The sequence below is a fragment of the Malaclemys terrapin genome, chromosome 11, assembly GCF_027887155.1.
Source record: "Malaclemys terrapin pileata isolate rMalTer1 chromosome 11, rMalTer1.hap1, whole genome shotgun sequence".
NCBI lineage: Eukaryota > Metazoa > Chordata > Testudines > Emydidae > Malaclemys > Malaclemys terrapin.
This window is the reverse complement of record NC_071515.1, coordinates 29,524,100-29,544,407: the sequence shown is the minus strand read 5'-3', so window position 1 is coordinate 29,544,407 and position 20,308 is coordinate 29,524,100. Positions and strand designations below refer to the sequence as shown.

Sequence of the window (20,308 nt, the reverse complement as noted above, 5' to 3'; positions counted from 1 at the left end):
CCTGAATCTGCAACAAACAAAACCCCCACTCCAGTGTATTCTGCAACAAAGATCCAAAATGCTACAGCTTCAAATAGTATTACTGCAGGGTCTGGGACAATTACTGTAGAATACAGCACTATGTTCTAAAACGGGGATCCATAGTTGCCCATATATTCTGTTGAAACCAGTGGGAGTTCTGCCTGCATGAGGCTTGCAGGATGGGGCTCTCTATGATCCTTATGGAAATCAAACATTGAAACCAAAAAGTTCTTTTGGAGCTAAACCTTAATCCCTTTGCTCTTGTAAGCAGTAGTCACCAAAGACACTTCAATGAGATTACTGGCATGAGTAAGGATAGCAGAATTTGGACCCTGATGATTATTAGTCATTAGCAAAGCAAATGGGACACTGATTTCCAGGCTCTCACTGAGCTCTTGTACTGCTATGTCCTTAATTTACAAGAAGGCAGCAGCTTCCACTATGCTCGGAAATACCAAATGTGATTTCAAGTTATAAATAAAACTGATTTCTCAGTACATTCAGGGAAGTGTATCTTAATTTTCACAATTCTGGTATGAGCAAAATAAGTGCAGTTGTTCATTAAAGTGTTTAGCTTTTATTAACTGTGAACTAATCTACCAAAACTGCAGAGGGTCTACTGCCAACTCCAAACTCAGCCAGCAAGTTTCTTATGAATCTGGCAGATGTTTCCTTGAAACTAATTTTGTCCAGTCCCCTTCAGACCTTCCAAAGAACTAATGAACACAAACTGTGATTTAGATTCTCAGTTAGAGCATGCTCCTGCAAACTGATTCATGCGAGTAGCTGTTGTTACACAGGGCCAGTTTTATGAGTGGGTGAGCAGGGCAGTGGCCCTGGGTGCCAGCTTCCATGGGGTGCCATATTGCTGCACTTCTCTGTTTGTTTGTTTGTTTGTTGCACTTCTCTGATCAGGTGGCCATTTTTGCTCTGCTGATTGGCCAGCCTTCCCCCCACTCCTGGTTGCTCACGGGTGTTGGGATACCAGGTAACTCGGGAGAGTGGAAAGCCAAGGTGTCGATGAAACTCTTTTGCTCTGGGCCTATCTGTGAACCACAGTGACTCCATCTTGGGAACTCTCACCTACTTCTATACTAACTGCTTACATGCTCTGAAGTAGGCTGAAGCAGAAATGTATTGGTCAGCGTTTCTGGCAGATGGCTGTAGTTTCACTCATATTAGCAGAAATAATAGAGATAAGGAGGGAACAGAGAGAAATAGTTAGTTTGTAGCCGCTTTCCCATATATCCCCAAGGTATTTAGTGCAAAGGGTCAAGGGATGTACCTTGTTCTCCCTTCAACATGATAAATGTATCCGCAACAGATGTCTCTTGTATCCCCCCTCCCCAAAATAATACATGTATTCTGTGTAACCTGTTATCTATAGGTCAGCATAATGACGTAAAAAGGATGAGAACTGAGTTGTTTGTTACTGGTTATAAAAAGGGCCTGTTCGGCCATGTAAGGTGTGTCTCTCCTCTGGCATGAGCCGATGGGAGCACCCTCTCAGCTGACTGACAAATAAAGGACCTGGTACCCGTCTTCTTGTCTCTCCGTGCCTCCTTGGTGTAATTAGGTAAGCTCCGGGGGGAAACGGGCCCTATTTGGCCAACACGGGGGGAGGAGGCGAGCGTGAAAAACTTTTTCTGCCCTGGCTGGCAAAACAGCAAAGACAGCTGCTGTCCTTGTTTATGCATATAGACCCACTGAAGTCAATGGGACTACTCACATGAGTAAGGGTTCTCAAAATCTGGCCCATAGTTAACACCAAGAAAAATCTCATAGGAAAATGGAATACTGGTTCCTTAGGCATAAACTGAAGTTTCAAGATGTCTGAAAGATTAATTGCTAGATTTGAATTGCTTTATAATAATATATTGTATTTTATGTCAATTGATCTCTGAAGCTGAATAATCCAGACCAATTTAATTTCCAAGGGTTTTTTCTGAATACAGATAGTCAAGATTTGCAAAAGTGCCTACTAATTTGGGATACCTCATTTTTGGGTGTCCAACTTGAGACCCTCTTAAAGGGGACTGATTTTTCAGCAAGAACTGAGCATCCACCCACTGAGAATCAAGCTACTTTAAGGGGTATCAACTCAGACACCCAAAAATGAGGTACCCAAAATTACTAGTCACTTTTGAAAATCTTGCCCTACGTAGGCCTTACCTTTTAATTCCAGTTTCAGAAATGGATTATCATTACTCCAGTGTCAAACTATCGTAATGTATGTAGTGTCTCTCTCTCAAATTCATGTTCATTTGCCTAGCAATCCTTACCTCTTATACATCACGATTAGACACCTCTGAAGTTTTGTATATTTGAATGTAGGATATGCGCTTGCCTGTGTGAAAGTTGCCACTCCATATTTCCCTGCTTTCTATAAATCACAATGACAAGTTCCTAATGACAAAACAACCTCTCAGAGAAGTGCTAAAATCATTCCAATATCACTTACAATACATTATTGTGGTAATTGGATTGGGGGGTAGATAAGACATAAAATCAAGCTCCTTTTCAACTGAAAAGTTTCCATGACTCTTTGTGCGAGTGTAGGAGTGTTAACCCTGGTGTTCTGACCAAATACCAACTCAGGAGATTACATTCTGCCTTCCTAAATTCCCCTTAGTATGTTTTATGTTTTTTCCATACACAAAGAGCAACCATACATAGATACACTTTTTATATTACCTTTTCTTTTGTAGTAAAAGAACAAAAGTAAGTCCTCCAAGAGAGAATACACAGTGTGTGAGTTTCTTGTCTAGCAGACTGCATCTACACACACTAAATGACTGCAGCAAGGCAGGGTATTTCACTCCATTTAAAGTTATACCACACAAGACAAGTCAATAGGTACAGGTTACATACAGCACAAATTGGATATAGCATTCTTCTTCACTTCTTATCCTAAACTATTTTTAGTATTGCTGGGTATTGTTAAATAGCTGTTGCACTCCACTCCAGAAGTGGATGCATTTTGGTAGTGGATGATCCACATATAGCTATATGTTTATGGAATATTGCGATATTTTGGAGATCGATGAATTGAGTTGCAATAAAAGTCCACTTATTAATGATCATCACCACTTGAAGTTTGAAAGGATCATGAAGCCTTCCGTTTAAGATAGTGTTTTCTAAAATCATACTCTTCTATGCAATTCCTGCAGTAATTGTTCACTAATAGCTGCGTCAACAATAGCTGTGGGGTTTTTTTGTTCTTTCTTTTTGTTTCAAACACAAGACACAACATGAGGTATTTGTTTGTCAGACGTGGTTATTTTGCCCATTAATCCTATTGTATGCTCTTCAGTTTCTTCAAGAAGGAGCATGACACATTTTTTACTGTAATTCTGTTCACCAGTAAACCCCTGAGTCAGTGACTGTGCTCTTTTGCGGTTTGGGTGTGTTTGTTTTTGTCTGGGACAAATAGCTAGAGAATCCTCAGAGGCTGAAGCTGATATTTGGAAGGTCACTGGACATTTCAGATAATGAGCCTGAAGTTCACTGAAGTTCAGGGTCAGTATTCAGAGGGGTCGCCGTGTTAGTCTGTATCAGTAAAAACAATGAGGAGTCCTTGTGGTACCTTAGAGACTAACAAATGTATTTGAGCATAAGCTTTTGTGGGATATAACCCACTTCATCAGATGCATGGAGTGGAAAATACAGTAAGCAAGTATAAATATACAGCACATGAAAAGATGGGAGTTGCTTTACCAAGTGAGGGGGGGGGGCATCAGTGCTAACAAGGCCAATTCAATTGGGGTAGATGTAGCCCATTCCGAACAGTTGACAAGAAAGAATAAATATCAACAGAGGAAAAGTATCAGAGGGGTAGCCGACGAAGTGGGCATTCACCCACGAAAGCTTATGCTCCAATACGTCTGTTAGTCTTAAAGGTGCCACAGGACTCCCTGTTGCTTTTAACAGAGGGAAAATTTTCTTTTTGTAGTGCTAATGAGGCCAATTCAATCATGGTCGATGTGGCCCATTCCCGGCAGTTGACAAGAAGGTCTGAGTATCAACAGAGAGAAAATTATTTTTTGTAGTGACCCAGCCACTCCCAGTCTTTATTCAGGCCTAATTTGATGGTGTCAAGTTTGCAAATTAATTCCAGTTCTGCAGTTTCTCGTTGAAGTCTGTTTTTGAAGTTTTTTTGTTGAAGAATGGCGACTTTTAAGTCTGTTATTGAGTGTCCAGGGAGATTGAAGTGCTCTCCTACTGGTTTTTGAATGTTACAATTCTTGATGTCTGATTTGTGTCCATTTATTCTTTTGCATAGAGACTGTCCAGTTTGGCCAATGTACATGGCAGAGGGGCATTGCTGGCACATGCTGGCATATATATCACATTAGTAGACGTGCAGGTGAACGAGCCCTTGATGGTGTGGCTGATGTGGTTGGGTCCTATGGGAGTGTCCCTTGAATAGATATGCAAACAGAGTTGGCAACGGGGTTTGTTGCAGGGTTCCTGGGTTAGTGTTTCTGTTGTGTGGGATGTAGTTGCTGGTGAGTATTTGTTTCAGGTTGGGGGGCTGTCTGTAAGTGAGGACTGGTCTGTGAGAGTGAAGGATCGTCCTTCAGGATAGGTTGTAAATCCTTGATGATGCACTGGAGAGGTTTTAGTTGGGGGATGTAGGTGATGGCTAGTGGTGTTCTGTTACTTTCTTTGTTGGGCCTGTCCTGTAGTAGGTGGCTTCTGGGTACCCTTCTGGCTCTGTCAATCTGTTTCTTCACTTTCCCAGGTGGGTATTGTAATTTTAAGAACGCCTGATAGAGATCCTGTAGGTATTTGTCTCTGTCTGAGGGCAGTGATGAGCTCCCAAAATCCTAAGAACTGGTTCCCTTCCGGGTCCACTCGCTCCGGGTTTTCGGCAGCATTTCGGCGGCAGGTCATTCACCCGGAGCGAGTGAAGGAGCCGCCGCCGAAGTGCCGCCAAAGACCCGGTAGGGAACCGTGCAGTGAGTACAAGCCCCACGTGCCTGTCTCCTCCCCACCCACCCATCTGACCCCAACCCACGTCCTGCCCCCGACTGCCCCCTTCAGAATCGGCAAGTTTCTCCTCCCCCCTCCACCACCAGGGTAGCAGCCGCAGCCCCGGGCTCAATTTAAAGGACCGGGGCGGCAGAGGCAGCTGGAGCCCCGGCCCTTTAAATAGTCACCGGAGCCCCCCGCTACCCTAGGGCTCTGGGGGCTATTTAAAGGGCCGGGGCTCCCCTGCTTCTACCGCCCCGGTCCTTTACATAGCCGCCAGAGCCCTGGGGAAGCAGTGGGGCTCTGGCGGCTATGTAAAGGGCTGGGGCGGTAGAAGCAGCGGGAGCCCCGGACTTTTTAAATTGCCCCCAGAGCCCCGCAGCCCTACCCCAGGGCTCCAGCAGTGGGGCTATGGTGGCAATTTAAAGGGCCTGGGGCAGATGCTTGCGGTCGGCGGCCCCCGTGCGCCTCCTGGCTCCCCCCTCGCCACGTTCGGGCTTTGCGGCTCCTGGGCATGTGAGCCGCCAGGGCGTGGGGCCCTGAGCCTCCTCCGGGAGTGGCGGCGGTGGTGGCTCACACTCCCGGGAGCCGCAGAGCCCGAGCACGGCGAGGGGGCAACCGAGAGGTCCATGGGGGGCCGACGCCAACATGCATCCGCTGCAGCTTGCAGGAGCCCCCGGGGGCGGCTGTGCCGGGCCGCAGCCTGGGCAGGAGGGTGGGGGGTGTGGCTGCTCCCCGCTAGCCACACTGCCACCTTTTCAGGGCTGCTGCCCCCCTGCACCGCGCCAGCTCCTCCATGTCTGGGGCTTGCCGCTGCAAGCGGGACACTCTGGCTCTCTGGTGCCTCCGGAAGGCAGCTCTTCCCTGACAAGCTGCTGCAACAGCCCAAGCCCGGCAAAGCCAGTGAGTGGACTCAGGGTGGGGGCCGCCGAGGTGAGGTGGGGAGGGGAGGGCTCGCGGGGGGGGCTGTGCACCCTCCAGGAGTTCAGGGGGCGGGGGGAATCTGGTCTGGGGAGCAGCCCCTGGGCACGGCTGGCCCCTGGGCAGGCTGGCTCCTGGGGTCTATAAAGGCTCGTTGGGATTTGCCCCTCAATTAACTGATGTGCGGGGGGGGGAGTGTGACGTTATTGATATAATCTGGGACCATATAGAACATGATTGCAACCAAGTTCCTGTAGCGGCACCAAATTTTGTATAAAGGGGGTCAAATGAGGTGTCTTAGACAAGGTTAGGGTTTGTTGGTTATGATTATGCTGTCTATATGTGTGTATCAATTTTGTAGTTGAAGTTATGAATATTGGCTCTATACTGTCTGTATTTCAAACTTATGCTATGCTTCTGGGAAACATCCCAGACAAGTTGGTGTTAGCTTTGCCTAGCCTGCTTGCTGGCCCATTAAGGACCATCAGCTATACAATTGACCCATGGAGAGAAGGCAGATACGCCTTGCAACTCAGCAAAGTATGCAGGGACTGGCCCATATGACTCCAGACTCCATTTTGCTGTAATTTTCCACAGTAAGGACAAAGAGGTCTTCTTACACCTGGAAAAGACTATAAAAGGCTGATGCCTGATCTTCATTTTGTCTTCAATCCTGCTTCTTACCTTTGGAGGGACTTTGCTACAAACTGAAGCTCTGAACAAAGGACTGAGGACCCATCCCAGCGGGGGATGTATTCCAGAGACTTGATTTGAACCTGCAGTTTATTCTATCACTGCTACAAGCCTGAACTAAGAACTTTGCCATTACTGTATGTAATTGATTCCATTTAACCAATTCTAGCTCTCATCTCTCTTTTTCCTTTTATAAATAAACCTTTAGATTTTAGATTCTAAAGGATTGGCAACAGCGTGATTTGTGGGTAAGATCTGATTTGTATATTGACCTGGGTCTGGGGCTTGGTCCTTTGGGATTGAGAGAACCTTTTTTCTTTTATTGGGGTATTGGTTTTCATAACCATTTGTCCCCATAACGAGTGGCACTGGTGGTGATACTGGGAAACTGGAGTGTCTAAGGGAATTGCTTGTGTGACTTGTGGTTAGCCAGTGGGGTGAGACCAAAGTCCTCTTAGTCTGGCTGGTTTGGTTTACCTTAGAGGCGGAAAAACCCCAGCCTTGGGCTGTAACTGCCCTGTTTTAGCAATTTGTCCTGAATTGGCACTCTCAGTTGGGTCCCGCCAGAACTGCATTGTCACAGGGTGTTGTGTTTCGGGGGGGCTGGGGTGTGTGTGTTTCGGCGGCGCTGGAGGGGCGGGGTTTCGGCCCTCAGCTGTTTTCTTTGGAGTAATATGACCCTCGCCGCTTTATGAATTGTGCAGGCCTGGAATATAGTATTCTTGAAGGGGATGTAGCATTGTCTTGTGGACTCATCATGAGATTGGGAGTTAGGAACTGCCAATATCCAATCCTGGCTCTGGCATTGACAATATGCCTTTGTGCAAATCAGTTAACCACTCTGTGCCTGTGTTTAAGCATCTATAAAATGGGAACCGTACTAAATTACATGCCTCTCAGGCGTGTTCTGAGAGTTAATTAGTTAATGTTTATTCCATGCTCTGAAGATATAATGTGCTATACATATTATTAATTTTAGTGGTGAACTTCCTCCAAAAAGAACCTTTTTTACAGAGCGTAACTAAAGCCTTGAGGGAAGTATTGAGTGGAAACTGTGGCTTCCTTTCTGGCATGTTTTGGGGTTACAGAATTGCAGCAATACTAAATTCATGGTAATAAGAAGGGCCAAGTTAAAATTAAACACTAGCATTTCTTGTTCAGGAGTACCTGGATAAAACTAAAGCAACAGTTATTCCTGAGAAAAATCCTCTCCTGTGCATCTGGGCTGCTTGAAACAAGTTCCAAAGGCAGATTCCAAACCACACTTGCACTCTCCACTCTGAAAAAAAGTACACACTCACCTCCTTCTTTATCAGCAACTGGAAAACAGTAGCAGACATGGTGAACTAAACAAACAAAAAACACTCTAGCTTGTTAAAGGAACCAATGGGATTTCAAAGTTAAAAAGCACTTGACATATTTTGACATTTTGGTAAATACATGAGCATTTAAAAACACAAAATATTTTTGCTTGTCCTTCTTGTTTGCTATTACAGGGACATTTATTTCTGTTTTTCATGTGAAGTATATTAGAGTGGCAGGATTTTTATGGTATGGTAATTCAGTTATAAATTTAACTGAGATAGAGATAACACCATTACGGATTGCTTTTTGTCGGAAGTGTAAGGAGGCTCTAGGACTATACATACAACGTGACCTACACTAGAAAATCCTGCCACATGTGACAAATAAAAACCTCTCCCATCTTCCCCAATAAGTGTTGAAAGTAACTGCCATTTACATCACTGGTTGTCAAAATGGAATAACTCCAATAATTTCAATGATGTTACTCCAAACTTACAACAATGTAAATAAAAGCAAAATTTCATCCAGTAATGACCAAGCATGTAGGACTAAGCTACGGACTGTGACCTTCTGGTGGTAAAACATAGAACAGCTGTTGTAGAGAGTTGAGAAATTCATGAAGGAATTTGCTGAGAGGATACAGAGGTGGGGAAACTCAGCTGCCAAATATGGCAAGCACTTTTAATACAAACACAGCCTTCTTTTGAGAGACCTTGGTGTCCCTTTGAAATGGAATAATGCTAGAGATTTCTACTCACCAGTTTGTTTCCCATATCTGTTCTCTGGGCTGGTACAGCCAAGAGCAAATTCCATCGCGTGTTTCTCAACTCTCTATAATAGTTGTTCTATGTTTACCAGCAGGTCACAGGCTGTAGCTTAGTTCTACATGCTGGGTCAGTACTTGGATAAATTCTCCTTTCATTGACACTGGTGTGAATTGGGAGAGTAACACCATTGAAATCATTGGCATTATTTTATTTTTACAGCACCATGAACAGAATGTGGCACAGTCAGATTGATTCTTCTACTTAGCACAGCTTTATGCCAGTGTAACTTTAATGGTGTTACTTCCACTGGTGAATGGGAGAATCAGGCCACTGCTGCTAAGTATCTCTACCAACCAAGTTATATGGATATATTAGTACTCTTTAAACAAAAACAAGTGTGGCCTGACTGTCCTGATTGAGCTCATAATATGTACTAGGTGAAATTTTAAGCATATAGGAGCCTAACTGTAGGCACCTTTATGTTATTTCGGCACCTAAATAAGTGGCCTGACTTTCAAAGGTGCTGAGCACCCAGGGGCTCTGATTAAAGTAATGAATATATATGTACAAGTGGTTTGCTGTTCCGTCTAATTTTAAATGTTGCAAAGTGATGAGGCCTCTTTCACTCACATAGCATATGGAATAATCTTCTAAAGGACCTTACTGTCAAGAATCATAAGACTGGAAGGGACCACGGATGGAGGAGCCCCAGCCCACCTGTCCTAGCCACCCCAAGCCACCAGTTGGCCCACTCCAGTCACACCTACCAGCGCCAGGCCCAGCACCAGGCCTGCCCAAGACGCTGGCCCCAGCGCCAAGCCAGCCTGAACCGCTGGCCCAACCTCCAGGCCAGCTGTAGCACCTCCCCGGGCCGCCTCGAGCTCCCCAGGCAACGGGCTGGAGCTGAGCCCCTGCTGGCTTCAGGGACGAGAGGAGGGGCCTGGGGGTGAAACATGGGCAAGGCCACAGCCTGGGTCAGAGGAGGCTTCGCCTGCCCTGGGCTTTGATATCCGCCACCCATGCTCTCTAGGAACGGTTTTCCAACCAGTTATGCACCCACCTTATAGTAGCTCTATCTAGGTTGCATTTCCCTAGTTTGTTTATGAGAAGGTCATGCGAGACAGTATCAAAAGCTTTACTAAAGTCAAGATATACCACATCTACCACTTTCCTCCTATCCACAAAGCTCGTGACCCTGTCAAAGAAAGCTATCAAGTTGGTTTGACATGATTTGTTCTTGACAAATCCATGCTGACTGTTACTTATCACCTTATGATCTTCTAGATGTTTGCAAATTGATTGCTTAATTATTTGCTCCATTATCTTTCTGGATACAAAAGTTAAGATGACTGGTCTGTAATTCCCCGGGTTATCCTTATTTGCCTATTTATAGATTGGCACTATATTCGCCCTTTTCCAGTGTCCCTTCTATTCAGATTAATTTTTCTATTTCCTAATTTCATTCTTTCTGTTTCAGAGATCTTAGCTGTTATGCTAAATAACTCTGTACTAAAATACATTATAGGAATTATATGCTAAACAATTCTTCCTTTTGCGTGTTTGTGTCTTTGCTCTTTACACAACATTAAAAATATGTGGAAAGTATGTGACACAATTAGATTCCAAATAACCATGTTTGCTATCTATATAAAACAAAGAAAACACAGCTACCGCTATACACTGCTGCTGTGTTAGGTTCTAGTGGCTTCTGCCATAGAAGATGTAGAGGTTCATTAGAGGGCTCCCAAATTATTTAAAGGGATACTACCCAAATCATATACAATGCTTATAGCCTTCCATTATTTCTAATAGTATGTTCTTCCTTAGCTGTCACTGTAAGTGCTGACTCCGTGGGTGCTCCAGGGCTGGAGCATCCATGGGGAAAAATTAGCGGGTGCTCCGCACCCACCGGCAGCCAAGCTCCCGTCTCCTTGCCTCCTCCTCCTCCCCCCACCCAGCACGCCACGTCCCTGCTCCTCCCCCTCCCTCCCAGCGCTTCCCGCCCCCCCCCCTTGCCGCCTAACAGCTGTTTGGTGGCACTTAGGACTTTCCGGGAGGGAGGGGGAGGAGCAGGGACGCGGTGCGCTCGGGGGAGGAGGTGGAGAAGAGGCAGGGCAGGGGCGGGAACTTGGGGGAAGAGAGTGGAATGGGAGCGGGAAGGGGGAGGTGTTGGGGTGGGAAAAGGCAAGGTGTGGCAGGGACTTTGGGCAACGGGTGGAATGGGGTAGAGGGCAGCGCCTATGGCTGTCACTCTAAATCAGTGTAGTTGGCTCCAAAAGTTATAGTAAACTTTGGCAAAGTATGGTTAGAACTTCAAGCCACGCTGACAATATGTCACAAGAGGGCAACACTGGAAATCAGTGAAGGCTTTCTGAATAGGTTTCAAACAAGAAGATAATGCTAGTAGTGAATAGAGAAAAATGTAATGAATTTTGCCATTTTACTGGCTTGGTGACAGGGCAAAAGAATACCAGATTTTTTATCTTGTGCAGGCCCAACTCTTATTGCACACTCTGTGCAGTCTCTTGTACTCAGCATCTTACTTGCTGTGGAACCGCTTGCTGTCCTCCCTCAAGTGCTTACTCTGAATATTTTACTGCTGCTGGAACCATCACCACTGGTCATAGGACTTGATTATTTACAGGGCACTGACAGCCATAATACTGAACTAATATTTCTTATGTATCAAAAAAATTTGGAGAAGATCCATGAGCTAAGTGAGGGAGGAGATAAGAATGTGGGGAAAAACAGGCGGACTCTTCAGTGCTGACTCGACATTTAAAAAGATTGGGAGTGAAAACTAAAAGTAGATAAAGCATGGGTTGGGCAACAGCTTATTTTGCTGTTCCTGTTCCGTGAAGGGAACTTGTTCAGGCTCAGTAGTTTCTTGATGATGGTCATAAATTAATAAAGCCAAAATAAGTCTCATCCATTAAAGTCAGTGTGGACTAGTGAATGGGGCCTGGGCAGGGAGCCAGAAGACTTGGGTTCTAGTCTCAGCTCGGCCACGAATGCCTGTGGGATCTTAGCCAAGTCACTTGACCACTCTGTGGCTCAGTTTCCCCTTATTTAAAATGCAGATAATATTATTTATCTGCGACCCAGGGAGTCACTCAATATCAACTGGCAGAGGGCACATCATACTGTAACTCACTTCAGGCCTGACACTCATTGTCCCAACACATTGTTGCCATCATCTGTATCTAAAAGGTGCTATGTAAGGTATCATATGCTAGCCAGTAACACACTGGTCAGTAATATTATTGTATGCTGTATGCAAAGGTGATGTATAAACAGATTTAGATGTGTTGCTGGAAATATGTTCTCAAAAGGTGTTTTGGAAGCAATTCACAACCCCAACCTGTCTTAGACAAAGGAATGTTGTTTCACCTGTTTTTCTGTGTCTCCAGTGTAAACTGAGCCAGGTAAGCATCAGGACAATGAAAAGTACATCTATATACAAGGAAAACAAAGCCATCAAGCTAAATGAGCGGGGCTGGGGGCAGACCACTTAACTATCATGACAGGGGATGGAGTCTGCATTCCCCAGGAAGCCTTCCTGGCTTTTGAAACAGTGACAATAGACGTTGGGAAATATAAATTTAAATTTAAGCAGAAGCAGAAGCAGAAAGCCATTTGGCATGCATCACTAGGGGATAAAGGGAGAGCAGCACCCTTTGAGTTCATGAAAAATGGATCCTCTTGGCCCGAAAACCAAGAGTAGCTAGAACTGACTGTGGGTGAGAAAATTGCTTAGATAAAGATTGTAACTTGCTAGAAAGTGTGTCTTGTTTTTGTTTTACTTGTAGCCATATCTATTTTTTCTGTTCTTTCTTCTCTGTTCTTTGTTAATAAACTTATTCTTGTTTGACTGCAAAACCATCTCAGTGCTGTTACTCTTGGGGGAATTCCGCACAATGCAGAATTTGCACAGAAATTAATGTTCTGTGCAGAATTTCCTTTTCACCCCACAGAAATGGGCTGCTGAGCTGCTGGCTGCCACTAGATTTGGCAGAGCCCAGCTCCAAAATAGAAGACACTGCGAAGAGAGTGGGAGGATGTGGCATGCAGGAAACTCCACACAAGCCTGGGACCCAGCATCAGGCTGTTTCTCCCTCTGGATCCCTGGGCTCTAGCAGGTAGGGGATGTGGGTGTTGGGCTGTGGGGGACCCAGCAGCTGGGCTCTGGGAGGTAAGGGTGTCTGGGCTGGGGGCACCATGCGGTTGGGCTCTGGGGGAGGGGGTGTGGATATCTGGCCCCGCAGCTGGGCTCGGGGTGGGGGGGGCAGAGGGCAGAGAAACAGGAACTGTTGCATAGGGGTTTCTGTAACTATCTACCTTTGGGGGAATTCTTTGTGTGTCTGTATTGTTACAGATATAGTTGCTGACAGGTATTTTGAAATAAATTACCAAAGTAATTAAAACTGGCGTGAATATATAGTGTTATTTTTACAAATAAAATATACAGAATTTTACAGAATTTTTATTTTTTGGCCCAGAATTCCCCCAGGAGTAGTGCCGTGTATTAAACTGAAGGGTGAAGTGTTCAGCTAAACTAACAGGCTGGTGTGTGCTCTGTCTCTTTGGCAGCAGAAAACTTGATAACTTCTGTGAGTGTCCAGTGAGAGGGGGTGGAAACTGCAGAGGGGAGATGGTTTTGGGGAGACTAAGGACTGGAAAAGCTGTTGGTGTCATCCTGCAAGGAGTAACCAGGGTGGGGGAAGCTAGGATGAGGCCATTGTGCTGGTGGAAGGCTACATGCAGCAGGGCTCTCAGCCAAAGCTGCGCAGCGCAGAAGCACCCTAGGTTACAGGGCAGGCAGTGGTGAACTCCCAAAGCGACACATTGGCATAATCAAACAGGATTTACTATTTACTGCTTGCTATTTGGCTCACACTCAAACCACAGTTGCCAACTTTCACGTGGTAAATAAGCACCCCGACTTTCACAATAAGCCAAAAATCAAGCTAATCCCATTTCAAAACAAGGCCAAAACAAGCCAATCCCTAAGAACCCCAACACTCTGTGACTAGATCCCCCCAGTGTGCAGTCTGGGACTGTGGTAGGCCTGCTGTGCTCCCCTGACTCTCTCCCCCCCTTGCCTCTGCTTGCCCCCCCTTGCTCCTGCTTGCCGGGAGCCGATCAAAAAAACAGAAGCAACAAGCTACAACAAGCAACAAGCTACAAGCCAAAAACTAGCCAACAAAAAACTCACAAGCCAATTAAACCAAAAACAAGCCCAATTTCTGTGTTTTTTTCCACAAGTTTGGCATGTCTGTCTCAAACCACTGATTTACTAGATTTTTAAGTGATTGTTCAAGTGAGAAGGCTGAGTGGAGTCAAAGAAAGTTTACAGATTTATTGTTTTTTGTTTGTTTATTTTGGGCAAGGAAATAGAACAAAAGGAATTTTAAAATGAGCAGCAGTGGAATAACCACAAAGTTAGAATTGGACAGATTGGTGGCTGACCAGAAAGAGAGAGAATGCGAAGCTGCAAAAGCAGCTCGTGTTCACCAAAAATGGGAAGCCAAACAGCAAGATAAACAAAACCAAATATGAGAAGCAGACCAGAGAGCCAAAAAAGCTGACCTGAGAGATGAGGAGAGGGAGGCAGAAAAGCAACAGCAGGAAGAAGCACACCAGTGAACCATGGAACTAAAAATAGAAAGAAGCCCAAGAAAGGGGGAGAGAGAGGCTCTATAACCTAGATATGATGGATAATATGGACACAGCCCACAGGTACTCTCTCTTCCCCAGGAATAGCCAGATGGGACAAGCTATGCCCTGCATACAAAAAAAATCAGATTGCATTGAGGAATACCTTACTACTTTTGAAAGATTCTGTGTGTTGCATAAAGTCCTAGAAGACAAGAAATTCCCCATGCTGGTGAAAAGGCTTTTGGATAAAGCATTAAATGTATTTAATGAAATGCCAATTGAATAGGTTTGAAATACGATGAATTTAAAAAGGCCGTATTGCAAAGGTTTCAAATTACCCCTGAAGTGTACAGGGTCAGATTCAGAAACCTCAAAAAGGATGTTAATATGAGTTGTAGAGAATATATGTCTGACTTGATGAGGAAATGGGTCGAAGGGAAAGGGGCAGAGAATTACAACCAGTTATTTGAACTTTTTGCACAAGAGCATTTTCTAAGTGTATGTATGCTCTGATGAAATCAGAGCTGCTCTTCGGGATAAATCCCTAATGTCTGTGCAAGAGGCTGCTGATCTGGCTGATTCCTATGCACAAGACAGAGTTTCCAGTGAGCACAAGCCTCCAAGGAAAGGGCAGAAGGGAGGAAAGTGGGAGGGTGGAGCCCAGGCACTCACCTCCCCAGAACCAATGCCCACCTGGAAATCACATTTGCAGACCTGCATCAGGAGAATGGACCCAGAAAGTATTTCACATGTAATTCCACCAAGCACCTGAGGGACAATTGCTCTAAACAAAGGGAATCTAAGCCTACAACCATCCAGCCATGCCCAGATTAATGCAGCTGTTGTAAACACAGGACCCACTAGGGTAACCAGATGTCCCGATTTTATAGGGACAGTCCCGATATTTGGGGCTTTTTTATATATGGGCTCCTATTACTCCCCTCCCCCATCCTGATTTTTCACACTTGGTATCTGGTCACCCTAGGACCCACAGAGGTAACTGAAACATTTCTGATAATCTTTGTAAGGTCTGGCCCATTGGACGTTGCTGCTGAGTTTATTAAAGTCGTCAAAGTGAATGGCAAAGAATGCCTAGGGTGGAGAGACATTGGTGCCCAGATCTCTCTGGTTAGCGAGAGCATGGTCAGGAAGACTGACAGGCTGCAGGAAGAAAGTGTAGAGCTCCTGGCATTGGGAAGCTGTAAAACCACTGAGCCTTTAGCTAAAGTGCACTTGGAGTTTGGAAGGTGTGGAAGCCATTTTAAATGTTGTTGCGTTGGATTGAATTCCAGCAGAAATACTCATAGGAAATGCTGTATTAACTATGTCTAAAGTTGTTTAATACAAACCTGCTCTTTTCTGACTGTTGGCAGAAACAGGGGTGGTGAGTTATATGGGCCCGTGCTGCCCCGGCCCCACCTGCTGCCCCCATGCATCTCCCCGAGTGTCCCCGGGCCCCCACTTGCTGTCCCCGCGCACCTCCCCCAGGCCTGGAGTGTCCCTGTCTCTCCCTGGAACTCCCAGCTGCCTGCTCTGCTGGCTCCCAGCATCAACTGCTGCTGCAGGGTCCTAGTGCCCCCCAACCACTAGTGCCAGCGCAAGCTGACCCTGCCCCTGCCCTTCCGCCTCGGACCCTTCCCTTTTCCGGCAGGACCCTCCACCAGCACAGGGGCCCCCCCGCCAGAAGTCACTGCTCCTGCCCCATGCTGGGCAAGGGTCAGCCCCATCCATCATCCCCAGTGAGGGGCAGCAGCAGGGGAGGAGGCGCACATGTGATGGCAGTCCTCCCCCCCCCCGCACCCACCACAGGGGAAGCGAGGGGCTTCCTGGACCTGAGAGGGGCCCTAGGAGCACATGCAGTGACAGTGGTGCAAGGTGAGTTTGCAGCTGGGAGGGAGAGGCCCTCTCCCCCCTTCCCCCGCTGGAACTCGCTGCTGCCCGCAGGAAGAGGGCTGGGGAGTGTCCTCCTCTCTGGCCTGCCTGCACCCCAAACTCCTCATCCCCATTCCCACCCCACAGCCCTCACCCCTGCACCCCAATCCTCTGCTTGAGCCCCTCCCATACCCCAAGCCCCTCATCACCAGCCCCATCCCAGAGCCTTCACATTTTTACATTATTTAAAAAAATATATATTGGCTTACAAGGCAGGTGTGGTGGGGGACAGGACTTGGACCTGTTCTTGGCACCACCAAAAATTATACAAACCTGCCACCCCTAGGCAGAAAGGCTGTCTTGGAAACACCTGAAACTGGGCTGCTTGGTAAAAAGGAGTAATTATGGGGCTGTAGTCCACGAAAGCTTATGCTCTAATAAATTTCTTAGTCTCTAAGGTGCCACAAGTACTCCTGTTCTTTTTACGGATACAGACTAACACGGCTGCTACTCTGAAACCTATATTATAATGTTTAGCCACTAGGTGGTACCATGAGTAACATACCTGTCCCAGGACTTCTTCTGGGGTAGAGCAGTTATATGCCACCTCTCACTCAGGGTCAGGGCTGAACCTCCAGGAAGAATCGAGCCCTCAGTGAGAGACTTTGGCTTGGACAACACAACTCTTTTCATTTGTTGATTTTTAAACTTAACAGTTACAGACAGCAAAAGTGCTCTTATCTTGGATGTGAAGGTGGGGTGATCTGTTAGATTTAATCATGCATTAGGAATGCATTTACTTTAAGAAGACTTGTCAATCACACATTCAATACTCAGAATTAGTGGGAATGTCAATAATTTCTGGTAAGGACAGAAGTTGAAAACACCCACTCTTCAGACCAGGAACCTTTATCTGCACTCTCACAAGCTAATCAATGAATCGCTCGAACACAGGGACATTGTGATGAATTAGTCATTAATAAACTTTAATTGTGTTTGTAACTGAACATAAAAAGAATAATCAGTGGGGAAATTATACTTTGACTACTCAGTTACTCAGTTGTCAACCTTTGTACATATCTATAGCAAATAAATCACTGATGCAGTAGAGTGTTCAGAGGCATTCAGATTAAACCATTTACGTTGCAGACCAAACAAGTAGCGAACTATAGCAATAGCATCAAAGAATGCAAGTGAGTGTATAAAATTATTGTCCAGAATTTAAGTATATTCTATAGAAGAATTCAGGCACATGCCAGGACATGTAAATGTCTCAGTTGGATTCCAGTACACTTCTCAAATAGCTGTTGGTTGAAAAGCATTCTGCATGGAAGCATACAAATGAACAGTAACACTTAGCATCAGACGCAACATTAGTCTTTCAATTATTCAAATAATTTAATTCCAAATGTCCTTAAAAATTAGAGCAAAAGTGATGTCTGCAGTGTAGTCAGCTACAAATTGTGAGTTTCCTGCTGTGACACTTGTGGGGTTTGGTGGGGTTTCTATAAATTTGGCCTAGCTGCAGCAGTTCATGTTAATTTTGAAATGACTGTCATTGGGTCTTACAATGCTATCTAGTATTAATATAGAGGGAAAGGACAAGGTGAGACAAAAAGTAAAGGGGACATCCTCACAGTGATCTCACTGACTTTGGCTAAAAGCCCTGACAAAATCCCACAGATTTGTGGAAAAATTCTGTGCAAATGTTGCCTAAATTTCCCTCTGATTTCTGTTGACCCTCCCTATTGATAAAAATATGATCCAGTACCTATGAAAGTCAACGGACTTTCAGTCAATATCAATTGGCATTGGATTAATCCCCCTAAGTGTTGTGCATTATTTGCCTGATCCAAAGCCCATTTGCTTCGCTGGGTTTTGGATTATAACCTATTAGTTAAAGTCCGTTGTCTTCAGTGGGAGCGATGGATGCTCTGAAATTAGGCCATACGCCTTACTCAAAGTCACACAGGTCCTGATCCACAGTGGTACTTAGAGACCCATTCCAGTAGGCAGCCTCTGAGCACACCTAGTTGGTGGGACCCCACACATGAATCAAGTACAGGATTTTGCCTTCTATGTCTGTCTTCTGATAGTTGGCAACCAAGGACACAAGCAGCTTACACACAGTACTGGCTGGGTATATCAGGCCTTTGCAATTCTTAATGGGGGAACAAAAAGGTGTATGAACTCTGATAATGCTTTATTTCTTCCTTACTTTTTCACTTTTACATTTTTCCCATTAAACTTGTTTTTCAACCTTTGATTCCTAGCCTAATTTTCTTCTTGTTCAAGTGAATTAGCAGAGAAAAGCACTGAGCCTTGGTATTGTGGGAAGGGAAATCCTGTTTTTTCCTGATTATTCATAACAGGCAATTCCATTTTTGATTCTGTGACCCAGCTCCAATGATAGCAGCGATGCACTGTTGGACTTCCCTGCGGAGGTTCTAGGTAGCTGAATTTGAGCTTTTATGTAAAGGGGATTAGAACCATTAGCAACCCAAGAACTGCATTTGCAAGGTTTGGTGAATGAACCGCACACAAACTAAACTTGTCAGTGTTCACACACTTCTAGTTGTTACTTGATCACCAAGGCCTACAGGTAGCAGTTTCCATGTAACCAATTTATGATGGTGGCATCTAGTAGTTAAACTAGGAAACCAGGACTCATTGGTCTTGGCTTTGCCAATGACTTATCATCGGGTTACTTAAATTCTCTGTGCCTTGTTTCAGCCATCTGTGTTGTGAGACCTAATTAGATGTTTGTAAAGAAAACTGACCTACTCAGATGAAGCAAAGCGCTATAGAAATGCAAAACAATATTTAGTAATTATTAAAATAATAGGTTTAGCCAAGAAAAAGGAAGCCTTTAAAACCATGAACCCATATAACTCATTTAACAAATACCCTTCTATAGAGTTCACTGCTCCATTTCTGGTAAAGGGCTATGAAGTGAACAGTTTTTTTCTAAACACTAATTAGAATCTTTCCTTTAATTCATTTTTTTTTTTTTACACTTGTGTGGTTCTTTCATTCTTAAGCTTTTGAGGCCTATCTGCTCAAATTATAGCACTAGTTCTAACCAATTTCTTTCCTTCTGGTTTTGCTTATACTAGGGAAAAAAGTTTTTTTTTTTTTTTAAACCCTAGTGTAGGCACGTTATTATGTTCACAAATTAGCTAGTCTAGGTAGACACCAGGGATTTATTCAAAATGTCAAAACCATGCTTGGAAAGGCTTAACCATGTGTGCAAGTAAGGATATCACTGCCCTACAATCAGGGGAGTGATTGCAGTATGTGTAGACACATGGTTTGGTCTAGCTATCAGTGAAAGTGTGGCAGCATGGACTTCAGTTTGGTTTATACAAGCCCATCTGAAACCCCTGTGTAATTCAGCCCATACTGAAATCTGTGCCACTGAGCCTTCACTAGGTACTCATGATAGCTAAATTAAAGCTAGATCAGGTATGTCTATACATGCTACAGTTACACCTCTGATTGTGGTATAGACATCTCCTAAGACAGTCATTGAATCAAGGCTCTAGGGCAGGGGTGGGCAAACTACAGCCCAGGGGGCCACATTTGGCCCTTCAGATGTTTTAATCCGGTCCTCGAGCTCTCACCGGGGAGCGGGATCCAGGGCTTGCCCCGCTCCGCGCGTGCCGTGGCTCTGCGCGGCTCCTGGAAGCAGCGGGATGTCCACACTTTGGCTCCTACGTGTAGGGGCAGCTAAGGGGGCTCCGCACGCTGTCCCCGCCCCAAGCGCTGCTTGTGCAACTCCCATTGGCCTGGGTTCCCGGCCAATGGGAGCTGCAGTGGCAGTGCCTGTGGACAGGGCAGTGCACAGAGCTGCCTGGCCACGCCTCCACGTAGGAGCTGGAGGGGGGACATGCCGCTGCTTCTGGGAGCTGCTTGAGGCCTGCACCCCTGACCCCCTCCTGCACCCCAACCCCCTGCTCTAGCCCTGATCTTCCTCCTGCCCTATGAGCCCCTTGGTCTCAGCCCAGAGCACTACCCCAACCCCTCATTCCTAGCCCCACCCCAGAACCCACACCCCCAACTGGAGCCCTCATCCCCCCACACACACATCCCAACCC

At 45.5% G+C, this 20,308-nt stretch overlaps 1 protein-coding gene across 1 annotated transcript in view; it reads left to right on the top strand.

Moving 5' to 3' along the window:
- Positions 1-729: 729 nt before the first annotated feature.
- Positions 730-20,308, top strand: part of ASNSD1 (asparagine synthetase domain containing 1) — a 42,754-nt gene continuing 23,175 nt past the window's right edge. Inside the window, exon 1 of the mRNA XM_054043704.1 lies at positions 730-1,597. The gene's annotated coding sequence lies outside the window, so the exon portion shown is untranslated. The remainder of the gene's footprint in view (positions 1,598-20,308) is intronic.